This window comes from Bombus terrestris, chromosome 15 (genome assembly GCF_910591885.1).
Source record: "Bombus terrestris chromosome 15, iyBomTerr1.2, whole genome shotgun sequence".
NCBI lineage: Eukaryota > Metazoa > Arthropoda > Insecta > Hymenoptera > Apidae > Bombus > Bombus terrestris.
The window spans coordinates 1,818,159-1,839,158 of record NC_063283.1 but is presented as its reverse complement, the minus strand read 5'-3'; the positions used below and the strand labels follow the sequence as shown (position 1 = coordinate 1,839,158).

At 35.2% G+C, this 21,000-nt stretch overlaps 1 protein-coding gene across 2 annotated transcripts in view; it reads right to left on the bottom strand.

Moving 5' to 3' along the window:
- Positions 1-21,000, bottom strand: part of LOC100651020 (suppressor of lurcher protein 1) — a 514,096-nt gene that overhangs the window by 309,182 nt on the left and 183,914 nt on the right. The window lies entirely within an intron of this gene.

The window sequence follows — 21,000 nt, the reverse complement described above, 5'->3', positions numbered from 1 at the left end:
GATGCGAAGACTAAAGTATTTGAAATGGCTAGCCAACTGGAAATCCGTGTCTTATATTCTTTAGTAAAGCCAATAGAAATTAACATTTTTGTTATCCAATTTAAATGAAGAATTTTTCTTATCGTAACGTACACTATCGCTCATAAGTATACAGAACACTTTGGCCGATTTATAGTAACAGTATGTGAATTCTGAGTCCTATGAACCGAGAATCTTCATATCTATTTACATTAACTTTCTTAATCTCTCTCATAATTCAATTCAACGATCAAAGAATCTACAGACAAAGAGTTTGCCAGGTATCAGGTTTCAAGGCTTATAAATAAAAGAAGATAGTTCTATGAGGTACAAAAATTACAAAGATCAGTTTTATTATTATATATTCACTTTAGAAGATCGATTTAATCGAGTTGTAATATGCTACACGTAACTACAGATGATCGCAAAGAACTAAATCATCGCATTTTGAGTCGATTGTAGTTTCTGAATCAAAATATATGTTGTCAAAAGTAAGCAACTGGCCGAATACTTTTGACAGATACTGTACCTGTGTACGGATATTTCTTAAGCTTTGTATATTATTTTCTTTTTAAGTTGAAATCCCTCTCTTTTCCTCGAGCTCGTTTTCTCGTTCGCAGATCCTCTCATTTTAAAGGCCAATGGAAAAGATGGTCTTCTCGATGCAGAAGGAAATTGCAACTTACGAAAACCTTCTTGGATATCATGGCTGCGTAACACCGTAGCCAGTGTCATAAAGATATGGCGTTCTAGACAATTGTTATAAGTCGCAGACAATTTTGTTCTTGCTCAAACGTATTATTCTCTGTCCATTCCTCTACTTTACCTTTCCCTTTCTACATTGTACTTCCCGCTCCTTTTATTACAATGGCTATTTTATTCGTTGGTTATCTGTTCTTTTCGTATCTTAGCTGCTATTTTTATTCCGTCATTGATAATATGATCACGGGTTAAGGGAAAAATTGTCTGGAACTTATGATAACCTTTCAGAAATACCGTCTTACGTATACGACAATGTACACCATAAATTGTATACATATTTCATGAGTTTTCCGTGTAGATAGAGTTCCATTGCGGCAGCTTGTGCCCCTTTTGATGCATTGTGTACCTACTTGGGATTCGTCGTTGCCAGACCGTGATTTATACACCGTAGCTATTCATTAAATAAAGGTTAATTTACTTTGTCTAAACGTATATACGTATCTGTAAGTTCAAGTTTGTTTCAAAATATTAACTCCATTTTGTGAAATTGTTTTTTTTCTTTTTTACGTTTGAAAAAAGATATGTAGTTCTATCGATTCCTTTCGGTAGATAAATTCTTTCTCTACGTTACATTTTAACTAATAGATCGCAGTCTATGGATCAAAAAGAATTTTTTATTTGACACGTTTTAGTCCTCGGATATAGTTATCGATATTCTAACAGAAGAGGTTTTGGATATGGTGAATAGTCAGTAATTTTTCCATTTTGTAACACGTTCCTTTCGCAAAAAGCACGAGCCGAAGCTAAGAGCTGCATAAATATCATCCGAAAAAGTGTGGACTTTCCATTTTGTAACAGGGATCTACAGTTTAGAAATAAGAACGCTGTTAACACGGAGTTACGGAGGCTTATCACCATTTAAAATTATAATTTCGCTATAGTCGCTACTACGATTGTATTGTAACGATTAATTGTTATAAAAAAGGTAGACTTTCTAAATAATTTTATGAATAAATGGAAATACTTAACAGTGCAAAATGATTCTCACTTTAAGTTGCAATGAATTACCTTGTCTGGAAAGAAAAATAAGTTGAAATGAAATCGGTACAAAAGGGAAGTAGAGTTTCTCGTTCGAAGCCTCATTTTCGTAGAAAATCGAGTTTGGAGATTCATCGAGTACACGTGCTTTTGACTAATTTCTGATTGAACGAGGGTAATACAATCAAGCTATTTTACAAGCAAAGAAAATGTAAAATACAAATTTTCGTTTGAGGTCTCGTTTTCGATGAAATCGAGTTTGAAGTAGTTCAGATAGAATAGTTCGGCTGGTAGTTAGACGAGTGTTCATGTACTCGACGAATTTCCAAACTTGATTTTCCCGAAAACGAAACCCTCAAACGGAATACATTTCTTTTCATCAACTTATCCTTGCTTGCAGCATTGCCTTCCACAGTTACTTTTTCCACCGCTCGTATACATGTGTGCAATCGAAACTTTATTTGAAAAAAGATTATATACATCTGTGCTGTTGAGAGTGCTACCAAAGTACTACCAAATGCTACTAAATTATACAAAATCTAATCTTCTTGGAGCTACTTAATTAGTATGTAAATACAATAATCAGCACAATTTTATTTGGTTAAATGTTATTCTGAAATGAATAAATAAGGAAATAATATTTTTTCCAATTATCTCATTACTTTCCTATCAAATGAAACATTTACTTTGTTTGATATTTCATACTCGAATGACACAAGTACATAACTTCAGGCTCTATTATGTCAACATTGTCAATTAATATTTTTTACATTCATTACATTTCTATCCAGCCGATCTTCGCCGTAAGAAATCGATCTAAACGAGCAAAGGTGTATCTATCGAAAATCAACAGCTACGGATTCCAACTTATCGACAGGGAACGCGTAATTTCTACCGTCGGCCTTAAAAAAGTGTCCAAAAAAGCTTCTCGTTCATTGGCTTCTTTAATTCAACGAACGCCCAGGAAAAAAGAATGCGGCAATTTTCCAACGGAGAGTCTGGTACGTCCCACGGAACCGTTTGAAGACATTCGCCCGAGGTGTAACGTGGTCGGTGTAAGATAAAAAGACGAACGAAGGCGACGAAGAAAGAGACGGACAGAGAGACTTCGCTTTGTGTCACGACCGTTAGCCAGCCCGGGAAATGCAGCTCTGTATGTACGTAGAGCGGCAGCTTACGCGGAGCCCATTTAAGCTTGAGATCCCGTACAACATATAAAAGTCGTGCGTTAAGCAGCGAAATTAATTTCGCCACGGCTCGGCGCCGCGAAGTGTTTTTCCAACGGCGAGACGGGGCACAGCCTTTGTCTTGTGGAAACTTTCAGCTTCTATTTTATAATTGTGGCGCGGTTCCAAAGTTGCCGGCGTTCCTCCGCAAAAGACATCGCGGTTACAGCTTCGTACTTCGACCGACAAACTTCCACTTATATACGGCTCGCAGGTAAAATTGCGCGTACTTTTAAGAGTACGTTACGCAGCGTGCAAAGCATCTGATAATTATCTGGAATTTATGCCAACCGTCTTTCTCATCGCGAAACCTCCCTCGTTAAATAAAATTCGAATCGCAATCTTACACTCCGGTACGGTACAATGTGCAAGCTGCAACTGGTTTTGGAAATATAATGCTTGAAAATAATATAAGACGAAAGCTGGTGAGAGAAAGAACTGCGGATAAAGGTAGAATGAAAGATATTGTGCGGCTAGGCCGTGGCTGGAACAGTCATTAATTTTTAACGATATCTGCGGATCATTTCGATTACTATAGAGTGAATTTTTCGATCGACACAGTTGGTTACCAGTGAAAAGAAGAAGAAAGGAAAGCAAGAAACAAAGTGGCGCTACCGAGATTGAGAAAATTTCAAAGCATTTAACGATCTTTAACATCGACTAAACTTTCTTACTTTTTGATGTTCTGCGCTTTTAAAACAGAAGACCATCTTAGAACGAAAAAACGTTCCCTTCTATTTCTGAACTTCTCTCACACGAATTCTTTGAAATTTAATCCGATTCGTACGGAAAGGTCCCTTTCTAACTATTCTCTTCGGTGGCACGTTATCAGCGGAATAGTAAGTTTCGTTCTAAAATGATCGTATGCTTGTCGTCGTAATGTATTCTTGTAAAAATCGAGATATTATCTGCGGGTTTTTCACGTCCTAGCGGAATAAATGTCTTGTTAAAATACGCGCGCAAAGAAAAAGCATCGGGAACAGCGTTTGCAGAACAGAGGGAATTTACTACACGGGGCTGATGCTACTCCGCACGAATTAATGAAAATCCTTTACGTGTTTTCGTAGCTTTTGCCCGTCTACAGTATGTTCTTTGTACCTTCAATCTCGTTCCTAGAAGATATTTGACGTATAAATTCAAGCAAATTGGGATAAAGATTAAAGTAATTTTATTTAAATTCCAATAAGTACTAGTCATGCTTCTGTTGCAATTATATCTTTGTAAATATTTGAATCGTATCATTTTTGTTATTTCTCATAGAACATCAGAACAATTTATTATTATTTCAACTATGAATATACATCTTATTATTTCGATATTTTATCCCGGTGGTTTTTCTTAAAATTTTCTCTTTGTAAGACAGAATTTCCCTAGCCATCTTTGGAATCCTGCATATTCTTATGAATGATAAACATGCATATTACCTGGATAGTATAAACACTTACAATTAGTTCAGAAGGTTCCACGCTACGATCATTATAGAGATAAAATAAAGTCCTCGTCTCAATTTTCCGTATAATGAAACGTCGCGTATGCAAATTATAACTGACTTGCCCAAAATTCAGGGCCCTTTTCCCCTAATTTCAGTACTCACTCATCTACCTACACACTTTCCCTCTTTGCCATTCTTTTTTATTCCGTGACAGAAAAATAGCACACCTCATAAATTTAATATTTTCATAATTTCTATGTAATAAATTCACCTGCCTTTTATCTTTGGAGAATCGTATCGTGTAGCACAATTTATTACTGTAGAAAATTAAAAGAAAACGTCTCGCCATTTAAATACTGCGTAAAAAAATAATCATGAATCGATGTAGCGAAAATCGTACATAATTCAGAAAGTGTGACAGATACATGAATTGTTTTATGCAGGTATGTATAAAAAATTGTTTTTAGTATCTTATATGCTTTTATTTTGTAAAATTCTCGTCATGCATTTTAGCACCGATTCATATAATCTTTCGATGTATTTATGGCAAATGTTACATTCATTTCTGCTCAACATACATATCCGTAAACATATTTAAACTTTCTTACACGTAGCTTTTTCTAATCTTACTCAATAATTTGTTATTATATTTTGTGGTTATTGCGGAACGTTTATTATCGTCCTTTCTGACAAATTCTTATAAATATAAAATTTTCATTATTCGTTTTTCTTATAAATTTAGTTGCGTTTCTCTGTTATATCCAATTCTAGCCTAAATAATAATGCGTCTTTCGTTCATACGTCGGATCCTTTACACAAATTGCGTTCGATCCTTTACACTATTTGTATTTTTCCATCTGTAAAAATAACTTTCATGACTTTCTTGCATACGGTGATTCGCTACGTAGCGTAGACGCGTGTTTAGATCGACTCTGCGAAGGTCGATAGTCATTCATCAATGATTGATTAAAAAGAAAAAATGTATCCGACTATAAAAAGTCTTAACTGCAGAAAAATGGGTTCGCTTATCCAAGGACTACTGTATATAAAGAAATAAGAATAAATGGTAGAAGGGCGTGCGGGCATGTTCGGACAGTGACCCTCATCCTTATACGTGTAGAAAATCGATGAGCACGAGATCGGGAAGAAACGACGAGAATAAGAATAAATCGTAATTCGAAAAGCAGGAGTAACGTGTTACTGCGTACCACTTTATTTCATTTATTTTTACCGTCTTATTTTTTGATTATTTGCTTTTCGCAAACACTTAACTTTGAAAGAACTATTGCTTCACTGTTTCTTCATTTTCTTTTACACTTTTCTTTACGTATATCACGATACGCTTTATACGCGAAACAAATGTATATTTATATACGTAAAAATATATGTTCGCTACAATGAAATTAATGAAACTAATAAAGTACACAAATGCATTAAAAGAAAAAATAGGATATTTTACTCTCTTGTATTCAAAGTAAAATCGTATTAGAATTTCCGCAGAATACTGAATAATTAAAACCTCTCTCGGTAGATTAGCCACTAAAAAATCCCGGACTTTGCTTCTTTTCAACCAATCTCCAGCACAAAGCATCAATTTTCATATAAAACATAATGTTCTTAACTGCGCGCTCTTGAAAAAAGAATGAAAGGTAAAATGGTAAAGGTTTTTCAGCAAAAGCCATTATTTCCAAAGCCATGTACGATTTCGGCGAACGTTGAAAACAGTTGCGAAAGAATCGAGCGACGATTAAGTGCATCACGCGAGTAACATTAAACGAGAACACAGGAAAACTAGAAAAATTAGAGGGAGAAACGATCGAACGAACAATCGAACGCCACGAGAAAGCCTTAAAATTCTATTCGGCGCACAGTGACCGACGACACGGTTCGGAGTTCCATTTCGATGATGGAACCGACATTCCACGGTACCGGCTGATCGCCGAAGAAAAATGTTAGGCGCGTTTGGTAGCCGTGAAACATGCCAAAGTTACCCGATACGGCAAGAAAAGAGAGAAAATCGTGGTGGTAAGAAGTCAAAGGATCGCGTGGCTTGGCCGCGTGACCGGAATCGAGCAGAAACTGCACGACCCCGACAAAGACTGAGATCCATCGATTTTAAAGTCGTTTACGAATTGGCGAACGTAGGAGAGTAGAATTCTTAAGCAACTCGAATTCTCTCTTGGAAATCATTGACGCGGACTCCACGAAACCTGACGGGCGGAAAGATTTTTCTTACTTATGTAAACTAACGACGGGTTCAAGTACTTATGTACGTCGCAAGTGGATTCGAACATTGACGCGTTTAGTGTTTCGAAGAAAGGAAGCATCATCTACGACATCATTGCTCCTTTTCGGTTTTTAACCTCGCTACAATTAAGCACAATAGATGTAATGTTTCTCTTTTATGAAATAAGACGATGTAACTGATTAATTAAATTAATAATTGGACACAAAACAGAGTTGTGAGTGTAAAAACTCACTATGAGTGTAAAAATTAGATTTACACATTTAATAAACAATCGTTGAACAACAACGGCGCATAGACTTAGGGTATTTGTATCCTAGATTGACTTACTTACAATTTCTTTGAAATTTTCATGATACGTTATTTAGTATATTATCTGTACATGATTCAATTTTTAGAGCGCCTAGCCTTACCGAAATGAAGCTATCCATCTTCAAAGTTGGAAGTTTTAACACGTAATCCTTATAGTAAGCCGTTGCAAAAATGACTTTTTGATTAATTATGGAAAACCCGTTCTTGCAAAGTTGTCAAAAAAATTAATATGCTGTGTGCTTCTATCTCATCGTTCTCGAATAAAAGTAATGTGAACGTATAATATTAGTAATCTCGGCGTGCAAAGTGCCGTACATTATAATGTGAAGTTGCCGACCTGTCCATTCCTGAATTATTTGTCGGTATGCGCGCGTAGAAAGTACAGACAGCCAGATATTTCCTCCTAGAAAGAGAGAATCTCAGATATGCACGAAGAACACGGCTTTCAAATCTTAGCGTATTTTACTTTTGAGGGATATTGTAGCGCTAAATACCTTAAGTTAAGAAAATTGATAGATAGTTATAAAATATTATGATGGAAAAAAAGCAAAATAAAGCAAAAATAGCAAAAATAAAAAGACGAAAGAATCCCTCAAAACCTGTAATCAGTCCAAATTGAAATACTACATAAGTTCTTTACCCTTTGGGATGGCGAAGATAGACCCAGAATTAACGTGCATCAAATTTATGTTTGGCTACCATAGTCTAACCATTTCTAACATAAACCGATACTTGATATAAATCCAAAGAATTCTAAGTCGAAAACTAGTATCACAGGAGCGTAAATTTAGTGTTAGCTTATAAAAGACATAAAAATTGCACAAATGATTATTGTAATAAATTGTTGAAGCTATCGATTAAAAATATCAATTCGTGATAAGTAAAATTAATAATTTATTTTATTTTACCTAATATCAACTAAATCCCTAAAATCATTCGAATAATATTCTATTTCTATTCAATTATATTTTTAAATTTTAAATACGGTACTCAAATTTTCATCTCACTACTTTAAATAAAATCAATGTCAATGACTATGGATGGAGTTTAATTTCTCGTGTCCACTTAAAGCCAAGGGATCAACCTGTGCTCCTGGATTTCAGCATGCAAATGCAATCATATCACAGGCAACGAAATCTCGTCATCTAATCGTACGTGCTACGATTTGTAAGTCGCGTGGTTTGGCTATTTTGGTGTTGGCTTCAATGTTCAAATATGATTATTTGAACTCAAATACAAGCTTCTCTCCCACAAATTTTTCCACGCTCGCGTACTCTTCAATAATGCACAATTATTAATAATTTTATTAAAAGATATTTTTTAAATATTCTTTTTCACTTAATAAACTTCAATTTATTCTCACAATTTATGGCATATTCTGCTTTTAAAAACTGTTAGAAACTCAAGTGTCCCTGCGACATCTGTGCGTATTTGATGAGTGGATGTATGGATGTCGCTGGCGTGCTGTTTCGTAACGTAGCTTCTTGTCCTCTTTCCTTGTTTTTCCCTTGTTCCATTCGATTCGGTATAGTCTTTCGCAAGCCGACTCTCGTTAATGTATTGTAGCCGACGGACAATGTAACCGATGTGTGCTTCAAAGATCGTTCGTATTCTCATTCCTTGTATTTTGTCCTGCAGTGTATTATTTACATACATAATATTATAATCTAATCGCCGCGTTCTATCCTACACTTGTACGTTTCTGATTTTCAACAAAATTAATAAAATCTATATAAGAATCAAATGTAACGCGATTAAGTTGATATTTCAAAAATATTATATTAAATTATAATTAATAATGAGATATTTAATACAAAGGGTATATTTTACCAATGGATAATCATTATTCTTGCGCGTGTACAGATAAAATCATATTAAACGTCAGATATACTACAAGGCATCTCATACTTTTGTATCCTAGTTGATAAATGTTAATACTCAATACTTCTTTATTCTCTCAGATAGTTTTATATCTTCCGCCCCATGTAACATAAATGACCATCATGATACAAGCTCGTTTAAGAATCTTTTACGCAATCTATTCGATTCCTTTTCACCAGTTATGTATTAGACTAAAACAAACAAAATTAAGTATAGGATAAACATTTTATCGATAAATAGAATTAATTTATGATATATAAAAGGGACGAGTCCCGGTAATTGGTACCGTTTTCCAAAAATTAATCTTTATATTGTTCGATGTGAACGTTGCTCCCATATGAATTAATTAAATCTTTGGAAAAGCTAAGATTAGCCAATATAAGATACCAAGCTAAGAAGTACGCTAATACAGTCCATTCTAGATCAGTAAAAGAATTTTGGATGATTCAGACTGGTCTGACAACCCCCATGGGGGAGCATCGTGGGATATCGCAGGAACATCACGGGGTGCGTGTGTTTTAGCTTTAATTAACCATAAGATACATATATTTTATTCTTGCTCTTTCAGTTGGTCTTCTGCCCTTTTCTTTGGGTTGCTTGAGTTGTCGATAAACTGTGCTGCAATTTTCTGAGGCAGAAACTTACATTTTAATGTTGCATCAAAAATATCAATTGAATGGTATCGATAGAAAAGGAAATCGAAATTAAATTCTTGATCGGATAATATTATACGATTTTTGTACGTAACGAAAATTATCCTCCATTCACAAATGTCGGTTGGCCGATTGAAGAAATAACAAAAAAATTACGGTTCTTCTAAAACCGCTCGACCGAATTTACTGCCCACTGGTGTCAAGATATCGTTTTCTATAGACGTTTTTCTGGGCTCGATTTCAACGATAATGGACCAAGATTTCTCAACCAGGCCAAAATCAGGTCACCTTTCCTTCGAATTATGTAAAGTCGCGAGCCTATTGCAGCGACAAAAATGTTCCTTTTAAACGTTTTTGGATCTATATAAATCGATTTACAGTCAGCCACAAAAGTCTACATACAGCTTTTAAATATAAAAAAATATAATAAAAAACGTTAACTCTATGAATTTTGTTGACACATTATGACACTTTTTGTTCAAATGTAACGCAGTTTATTCATCTTTATTAAGAAAGAAGAAATAAAAAGATACAAAATACAGTGTCAGAAAAATTACATGTACCTGTTGTATCTACATGAGATTGTACGAGTAGTGAGCTTAAAATTACATTAATATTTTGCAGGTGCGTCTCCCACGCAAGCATCAATAAAAATCTCGTTGACGTTGAAAAAATTAAAGGTTCCGTAATTCCTGATTTAACTATATCTCGAGATTTCTGTGTGAATTAAACGTATACATTTTTTAAATTCTTCTTAAAAATATAATAATAATAATACTCGAGCCGCTTATATGCCGAATCAATTAATTCCACCAAATCAAAAACTAGAGAAAATTAATAGAATGATATAAGCATCAGGCAAATACTTCAGCTGTACAATTTCAAAAATTTCAAAGAGTCGACTACCTTGGCCTATGTACGCTCGATTACTTTCTTGATATATGTAAATAATTTTGTTGCGTTAGTTTGCTGCTTAGTTTTCTCTGATAAATCGGATACACAAAATTTAACAGATAGGTGCGAACTTTCTTGACTGACTGTAAATGGACGAAACGGAGAAAGAGGGCGAGAAACGAGCAGGAAAGCGAGATCAAGTAACGACGAAAGGGTGAGGAAAACGCGAGAGAATCTGAGAGAAAGAATGGTAAGTGGGCTCATTGATGCCGACCGCGATAGAGGAGAAGAAAAAGCGTCGCTTAATGGCCAGGTTTACTTGGACTTTACGGTCCGAGTCGTGCACGCGGCCGTGAGACTCGAAAATAAGCGTCTCTCGACTTCGTAGTCGACTACTCACTTTATTCGTAGCTGTTGGAAATTCACGACGGGCTACCGGCACTCATGGATGTCGATCGGTCTGCCGATCTTCTCGAACGTATGAAAGAGGGGATCAAGTCCTTCGCTGAATTTGAATGCATTACTAGAGGGGAATACATTATCACCCGCTACGATCCGCCGGGATCGATCCATTTTTCTTCCTTTGCCGTGAACGGAGTTGCTTCTTTCGATATTATTATTTATTTATGGCTGTCCTTCCATAAAAGGCCGATACGTTTTTCGAGTATCCCTTCCTGCGGGGTGCGAGCATCGTTCTATAACTTTCAAGTAAAAAGTACTTCTCCAAAGATGTCTATTCTATATCCTTAACGATAGATATCTCGATGATTTATGAATACGTTAAATCGCGTTTTGTGCATGAGAGTATGCACGTAGTTTTCGAGGATTGTATAAGGCTGTATCTTATTTTGTACGCGTAATAAAGGAATTGTTGGAATATACAATGGGAGTTACAGAGAATTGCGATAGTATAGAATTTTAAATAACATATTTTTCATTGCACATGGAGAATTGTATACTTTAGGAGAAAAATTTATTTCGTTTAATGAAATGTAGAAATATATAGGTACTTCGTATACGGTTGGTATTCTCATCAGTAAGTAAATAAATAGGTATTTTAATAGGTAACTTAATTATATATGGAGATATTAATAGCTTTTGTATCAGACGTTCGTTTATCAACGTATTGGTATTATATCTATCCATTGCTTTTATCAACTTCTGGTTTGTAAAATTACGTACTTCTATTATTTTCAGCTACCATTAATCTTCCATGTTTTATTTAGTCGGCTGATGTGTATACGTGTGTGAAAGTAAGATGTTGTCATATTTAGTTAATAAAATAATACAGGTGCAGCAAGAACAATTATTACGGCGATAGGAGTCATTATCGTAGGAGTTTGGAATTTCACGTTAGATGGTCAAGGACTAGAAACTTGCGGAAGAGAGTTTGAAGCACGTTATCCTAAATTCCTAGAAATAAGTTCAGCTTAAAGTTTACGTAACATAAGATGTCCATAGTATTATCTACTTCTAAAAGAATATTCTTTTTTCTGCAAACGCATGGATATGTGAGTGTACATGCGAATCGTACATGCTAGCAAGAAAATTGTTAGAGAAAAAAGTAACACGATAGTGAACTCAAGAAAATTACGCTAACAGATATACGTATCCATATATATATAATACATAATATATATGTAGCTGCCTATGTGTAATTTTCTTTTACGCGAAATTCGAAGGTAGAAGAATGCACAGAATGCGCGTAATATGCAAAAATATATGAGATATATAGAACAGAGTGTTTATTATAATATTCGTTAGACGAAACAAATTTCCATTTAAATTCCATTTCTTTAACCACGTCTACAAAAATATAAAAATGCCTAAAAATCCGCAGTCTAGTTATAACTTTTAACGAGTATAGTACGTGAAAATATGAGAGGGTGTGAATAATTCATGGCATACCGTCAAAACCTTTCGACGACCCGGCAGGCGTATACACTTTACGGCCGACCTTCCCTTAAACGACCAGTGGTCATTGTTAATAATAATTGTCTTTCGATGTAGGGAAATAAGGGTTCCAGGAAAAGTACGGTATAAGCAGAATAATTGGTTATAAGTTGCATAATAGAATAACAGGCTGCCCGCTTTCATGGTAAATAATGTGAATGCGTGAAGCGAATGGGAGAGCAGTAGCGTATCGCCGCTGGACGTAATTGTAATTTGCATTGTTTAAAACCAGTTAAATAGCGGTTCTGTCCGTCTATCGACATTATTCAATGTGTCGAAAGGATCCCACAGCAGCGTTTATATCCTTGCCCATACGTTCAGCTCAGCGTTCGTGAATGGAATTAATTTCCTCTCAAAATTATTGGATGCCGAGTGCTGACGAAAGTTTATGGCGAGCCATAACAGATAACGTTATCGTTCTTTATATACAAATACGTGGATGTACGCAAAAAATATGCTAATAAAGCGAATGGCGAGCACGTAGAATTTCGTGTTCGACTACCGATGAAACAACGCGGCCGATCAAGATGCTTTATCGTAAAATTAATTGAAAAATATCGAATGTGTTTCTATCGATAAAAGAATAACGATGGACTTTGAGTAGCGAGAAATTTTCCTCACAATTTAACTAAAAATCCTATGATATTTGTAATAATTTGACAATACAGGTAAAAATCGAATTTTCTTAGATCATCTACGTAATTATAATAGTTGATGTTATTTTAGATTGAAAAAAAAAATAAGAACCGAACAACAGAACCTCGATTGTCAGAACATCGGCCAATACAAAATTTTGGAACGATCTCGTACAAACAGGACTGGAAGACACGAATGGGAACTGAAGAAACTTCAATTATGGAATTGTATACGATATCAGATGAAGCCAATAAATATTGAAGATACCGTAGAAATTATACGCATGTACACATTGAAGAATATTTTACAGCAAGCAAAACAAATTTATAATTCTCCGAATTCTAAAAGAATCGTCGAAGACATATAAGTTTAACATATACGGCAAATCAATCATAAATTTTGTACGTAATATGCAATTAATTTTCTAACGTATAAAATATGTTTATTTTATGCATACTCTATATATATACTGTATATACATAGTAGGCTATCTTTTTTACATTTTACAAAGTCTTATTGATTTTGACACGAGATTTAGATTAAACCTTGTAAAATAAATTTCAGTAATCTGTACAATACATAGAAAGAGGGAAAAAAGCAAGAAAATACATTTAGCGAAGAATACCAGTTATTTTTGTCCATGTTTCACGAATTCACTTGTATGTATAATCCTGTTTCCCCGTTTGATGGAAATCGAAGTCTATATACGAGCGAGCAGTACTAGCTAGATTGCGTGAGAGGTCAGAGTTTCTGCAATTATCCTAGTATTTTGTTAGGGAAATTGCGACTTGTTGCAACTGTTTGCATTGTGGATGGAATTCTGTGTTGAAAGAAAAGGTGCGTAAAAAAACACTGTTCTAATGACAGTGACAGGACTTTCGACGACGCAAATTTTTTTTCCATTCGTCACGATATAATATAATACGTCCGTATTGCACTATTACTAATGTCAATAAATTATCCTGCATAATAGTAACATGTTGGATAATAAAATAAATAACGTTACGCAAATAAAATTAACGATTAAATTCTGGAAATTAATGAGAAATGATCGACTAGTCGTTTTCTATTATCTATTGATCAATTATTAACTTTAATTGTTAATTTACAAGGGACAGGTCGCTAAATAGTTATATGTTGCAGAACTCATAAATTGTCTTTACAACTTTAGAATGTATAAAGTACGTCACAAATATTAATTTACAAATTACATCACCGATATAAGCAACAATTCTTTCACATTTCCTCTTATTTCAATTTCAATTTATATATCGTGTGAAATTGTTTTATCGTGATCGTTTATGGCCAACGCACTACGTTTTATCAGTTGGATTATTATAGGAAGCGGCTGACCGGTCCCTGTTTTATGATAAGACGCAAATCCCTCGGTTCTCGGGTTTATGATATACCTAATAGTAAAATTCCGAACTGAATACTAGGTGAAAAAGATACTAGATGATTTAGCACTCGAGCGATTTCGCTAATGGAATGACGTTTTAGAAATTGCGATACCACCCGCTCGTTTCGTTTCTAATTCGAAAAAAAAACAATTTTCAAATTGAAGTACAGGGTGTATTTATGCAGTTCTCTATGCGGTAAATGTACACGTTGAATGAGCTAAGCTTTCCATAAATTATACAATGAAAATACTGCAATACGATTCGATTATTAGAGCGTATATAATTCGTAAGCGTTCTGTAAAATAAAGAATTGTATATTTATTAATTACGTATTAATTACGTACATTGGTAACAATCTTCATCGATATCAATATCAGACATAAGTAAAAGATTGTCAAGAATGAACAAATATCTGATACTATTTCAAGTGAAATAACGTTTTATACTTTAACTTTTACATTGCTATCAAATAAGAGGTGCAAAGCTTTTCATTTTCAAATGGATTTTCCATCACGTTTGTACGACGTTTTATTATCGAGATATCATCGATTAAACGGAAGTGCAATTTAAGGAGTCTCGTCACAATATTCTTTTGCTGTTGAAATACTCGAGTCTTTCGCTCGTCTTCGATGACCTACTCTGTATACGTATATTCGGTAACAGTGCGGTGGTCAGTGATAGATGCTGCGAGTCGATGCTTTTCTTACCGCTCGTAGATGAGATGCACGCAAAGAGAAAAGTAGGTCACGATGTTTCTCAGAATATCAGTCGGTATTCAATCTTCCACTCAACATACACTTTTTAAATAATGTTTTAAGACCTTCTTCCTTGAGAATCAATCGGGATGCGAGATTACGATTTCAAATACGATTTCAAATTCACGTTTCTCGACACGCTTGAAGAAACAATTAACTTCAAATACCCAGAGAAATTCGTTTCAAGCGATCATGCAATTTCAAGCAATACGAAGAAGTTACCGCGTTCGTTTTTCTCAGCTGTCCATTCATAATCAACTTTTGTACACATACTATTTGGTTCAAAGTGCAATCCTGTCGAACCTAAAACTAAAATTGTTCTACAGTTTCGCCCGATGAAAGTAAACAACCGAAAAGCTACCATTTCGAAAATAGGAAAACAATGGATAGCGATCAAGCTTTCGGGATTTTTATCGTGGTTCGGACATACACGATCCATTCGGAGGCAGCACTTTGTTAACGTTAAACGTTGTTTCAAAATCATGTAGACAGACGTACACACGTAGGTGGACGCGTTCGAACGACTGTCATTTCACACCGGCCATCGAGTAAGTAGTGAATCGATAACAGCACATGGCTGCTTGTAGGTATCATTCGACACACGCCAACGATGCGGTCCTCGTATAATTGCTAATTAATACGACGCATCTGGCGGTACGTCAACGATAATGTTTTGCAAAATATCTTGAACGAGTCGAGAATCGAAACTAGCTGGGTTGGTTAGTTAACTAGCCAGCTGTGTTCGCGAACCGGCTTGATATTGGCGGGTTCATTTGTGATTTGCAGGCAATTGTGATCGTTCAAGAACTAGAATTAATTTATGAACGTAGCTATAATTGAAATATGCGGCAAGAGAGCGGAGAATAATATTTTATCACATAAAATATGACAGTAATAAAACTGATCTGTTTTGAAATATATAATTAAATAAAGACAAGTAACATGACTTTCAATTAACAATTTCATAATTAGTATTTTTCAAATATTTTATTCAACTAATGCCTGACCATAATTATTATACCTATAATTTCATATGATAATATCTTTGTATTAAGCAATGTGTGCTGGAAGTTCAATAGCTTGTTAATTTTGTATATAACACACTACGTATCGTTCAATTATGGTGTACTGAAAGGACACTGAAATTTGAAATTGAGAAACTGAAGTTTAATTGTTGGAACCTGAAAAAAACTGGACGTTCCACACTTGTATTCTCATAGAAACTGTGCCACTGAGTAAGACCCAGAATCTGCTTGGTGCAAGCTGAATAACAAGGAGCAAAATTACGCAGGTACGTAGCGAAGTCAAAAATATTCGACACATTCTTCTTCTATATGAAACGAATGTAGCCGCGTAAATAGATTTCTAAAGTTCCTTTGTTTAAATAGTATATTTAACCAAGTAGAAGAGCAGAAAATTTGTCAGAACTGACGAAGAAATGAATTGCGCGACGTGCTGGTAAAAAGCACGACTGAAACACGAAGAGCTACAAATATTTAATCGTCGTGAACGTTTGAAATCTAAAATATATTAATACATAACTGCTTTGTCAAATATTTCTTTTGTAAAATGTTCATCGATTTTCATATAAACTTTTTTTGCACAAACTCTACGTACTCTATACGTAAATCAGCGACAATATCCATTTGCTTGAAACAAGCGTTTCCCTATGGACAAACAGAATTTTACAAGACCATTTAATCTAACAATTGGTACTTGACAAATATTTGAGGAAATCATTGATGTTTGTATATCTGAATATCAATCTTGCAGAAACTATCATTTAATTCGCGAACCTCATCGATCTATAGAACATTAGAAATCTATTTACAGCTTCTGTGTAACTTCGAACGTCACTTTCATTACCACGCTTATGCTATATAATGAATAATCAAGATTTGTTGAATTTCAGGTGTCGATAAGATATCTGCGATCATCCGGTCCTTGAATTTCCAACTTCTGCCGCAGGAACTTCCACTTCGGAAGTCGTGGCTACAAAGCTGAAAGATCTTCCTTCGTACGAACATATCAATCTTAAACAAACTTTGCCAGTGACCCTATCACGATTAACTAATAGTACCTAGCCCAATCTTGTCTCATTGATGACATCCGAACATCCACTTGGAAACGGTTTCGGACATGAATCCAATGGTAAAATTTATTGCTCAGATCTCATCTTTAGTTAATCCATTTTGTTACAAAGGGAATAGGTAAAATGGGAGAGCAGCTACCAAGTATCCTCCAAGCTAATGAACTTTCGTGGTTTTCTACCACAGGGCCATCCACTCAAAGGTTCCTTTATAATCTCTTTTTTTCGCTTTGTCTCCTTTTTACATTTTTCTTCGTCTATTAAGACCGTCATGCTGTTTATAGAAGCGGCTACTTAGCAATTAAATTGAAAATCTATTTGCTCGCGTTAAACCTAGGCTACTTCAGAGAATTACAGGATCGCTGAATTTTAACCGAAAAATTGTCGATTTTTCAACTGCTGTAACTTCGCGAAAAAGATTATGCATGAGTCCACTTCAGTTCGTTTTACAGGATGAAGACTCTCCTCTTACACCTCCGAATTGAATTTTTTCAAAAAAATTCTTTTGTTTATAAAAACAAAGCGGAAAAATATGAAATGAATTTTTCCTTTCCCATTTGTTGGACTAAATTTACAACAATACGAATGTCCATAGAAATCCGCAGTCTAGTAATTACTTATACGAAAAATACTCTCAAATTTTGCCTATTTTTAAACACTTCGTGTATTCCCTTAACAAGAGTGCAAGAAGATAATTGCAAGCACAGACTTTTACAGATACTAGATTCCAATCAACAGATATCGAATTTTCAAATAACTCCCGCATAATCGAACAAGAAGAGCCTGTTCGTTGCTTATTTTCGACTCCATTCTCTTGCATCCGAAACAAAGTAGAAGGAGCAGTAAACCAGAATAGAATCCATCTTGGTATCGGTGCACAAGATCGATCCCGAAGTGTCTCCTTCAACGAAGAGAACGTTATGCGATGGTTTCTATTTCCGTAGGTGATCTGATTTCGTTGGATTCGATTATTACGCTCCCCACACGCCGACAGACATCTCACCTCGGCTCGGTTCGCCGTAGAACCGAGGCTCTTTTGATTTTCTGCATTCACAAAGAGAGAAAAAACTATACGCACACGAACAAACCGATCGAGTACTGTGTCTCGAGGATGTATCTCGATAAGGAAACCAGAGAACTCGATCGCGGAATCGTTGCATCGCGCGGATGACTTCCAAGAGGGTAAAAGAACCTTTGACTGGCTTGAAAAGTCCGGACTTGTCGAATTACTACCTTGAACAGGTGTAATCCACGGCAATGGACTTCCTTCGCTGTGCCTTCGTTCGCGTTTCCATTTTATCGTTCGCTTTGAGGTCGTTTCACAGCCAGCCTCGTTTGTAGCTGTTTTTCAACGAGGCAAAGACAGGAGAGTGGAATTCCTTGATATATCCCCGGGAACGAAATTCGTCTTACGTAAAATTCTTCAACGCCGCTCGCCTCCGTCATATTCTATTCCTCCATTTTTCTGCTCGTTTCTCCTCGACTTTTCGCGTTTCTTTACTTAAACACGTAGGCATGTATCTCTGTTTTCTTTCTTCCTTTAAAGTGGAAGGGAGATAGGGAATTGCATGGACAAAGCGTGACGTCAAAGTGGAAACCTTCTTCCTTTGAAAAGAAAGTATCGTATTTTGATTTCCAATGAGTCTGCATCTAGGCTGCTCTTTCGTATCGTTTCTATTGGCGCATCGTTAGTATTTTCCGAAACGTATGTAATTTCTATTTTTTATTCTTATCGTACACTCGTATTTCATGACACCTTTTCTCATTTTTTTCTTCCTTTTTTTTTTCTAAGGTAGAGTAAGTGTTTGATGCTTGGATGCAAGTTTTTGAAGATCAGCTCTCTGGTGGCGTAAAAGCTAAGAATAGAAACAAGACCATGAAAATAATATCTTAAATCCCAGCGATCAGAAGCCAGATCACGATATGGTGGGACGCGTTGACTTCCTCTATAACAGATGTTAGTTCTGCATCATTAGGGATAATGCGACGGAAAATAAAAATTAATTATCCACACTTTGCCGTGGCAACCATAAAAATTACATTTCTCCAGAAGTACTCCACTTTTTTTCAAACAAATATCGAAGCGCGCTCGGCCTTACACAATTCTATCGCAATTCGTATCAATTTTGTCTTCTTGTTCATGAAGAACGAACCGGTTATCACAGAAATACAACTATGTCGTACAATCCTATAGAATCGTGTATGAGTAAAATCAATTTCCTCGCTTGCATGAGCTTCTATTACAATCTCAAGCGGTATTTCATAACTTGTTCCAGAAAAGAGGGAAAAACTACTACTTTCTCAAGTGCTCATCGATGGTAATAATCGATTTGACATAGTTTTGTTCGCGTTTATGAATTTTGAACGAATTAACACGCTGTTTGACGGCCCCGAGGGCGCTTTGTTGTCTTAAGGACTCGTAGAACCACAGAGTTCGTTAGGAGCGAACCTCCTATGTGTTAGCAAGTCAGCTTCCGCGTCGTACACGAGTAACGCAGTATTTGCGCACATATAATTATTCAAATTCACAGTAATGGAATTTTGGAACCGGAACGTTACTTCACGTAAAGTCGCATCGCTGCCGATATTTGTCCGTAAAATCCAGCGAGTTATCTGGAATTTTCTTTCACCAAAAATATATCGAACTGATTGTTACTCGTCTAACGTTTTACGATTCACAATAATTATACGCGTAGTAGGATAAACTTAGTTAATTTGAATATGTGTTCGGCGTGTAATTTTATTTTATACGTAAAAAGATAGCGCGCGTGTGTCACGATTCAGTTCTTGATAATAGCATAATTCTCTAAATTAAACAAATACGCCTGCCAGGTTTTAACATCGTGAAAACTTCACATACATACGCTTGTATTTGTATTAAAATATTATATTTGTAATTTTTAAAAATGCCATACTTAGGTTTAACAGTTACTTTACGCAGTGAATTTATTTAAACAGAGAGTTCCGAGAAGTTTAAAAACTCTGTCATTTAACGATGACAGATATCTTTAATGTGGGACATTTCATTTCTCTTGATTTATAAGAACGGCATCACAAATTTTTGTTTGGCCGCATTTCAATTCCCAAAAATTCGCAAGTTTTCAGCGGACGTTTGAAATGATATAATTCTCTTTAAAAAAGTTCGCAATAGTGAAACAAATCTCGCGCAGTTCCCCTTTGAAAGTGCAAGATAAAAGCAAAAGAAGAACGAGCTCAAGAGTAAACTCAAAGCGAAATAAATTCTCTCCACGAGTTATTTAGAGCGATCAATGTAGAAATGTTCGGACTGTACTTAAACTTACCGTTACAGGGAAAAGAATCGTTTCCCTTATTCTTGCTCGTTTAAAAGTGGTAAAGTTTTTTGATTAATTCTTTGAGCAATTAATTTTTCTACTATATCCTTTCTCGATGACGTTGAAAATGTTGCATAGCAATTGACTTTTTTGTTTCATTATAAGGAAAAGTTAAATTGCTTACAAGATTCGGAAGTACAAGGAAATAAATAAGAAACTAATTACGTTTTTGATAGTCGCGCAATATGAAATTTCTCTCCGCTAATTCTTACGTATTGAAGCTTAAAAAAGAAAGTGCGAAGAGTAATTAAAATAATTCAGTTTAAATGGTAGCCTATTATTTAAACATCAATATATTGTATTTTTCAGTATCATGATACTACAAGTATAATAAACATTTTTTAAAGATTATAAATTAACACACAAAAAAATACACTTCTTCGCCTACTTTGCAAGAATTTAATTTAATAACA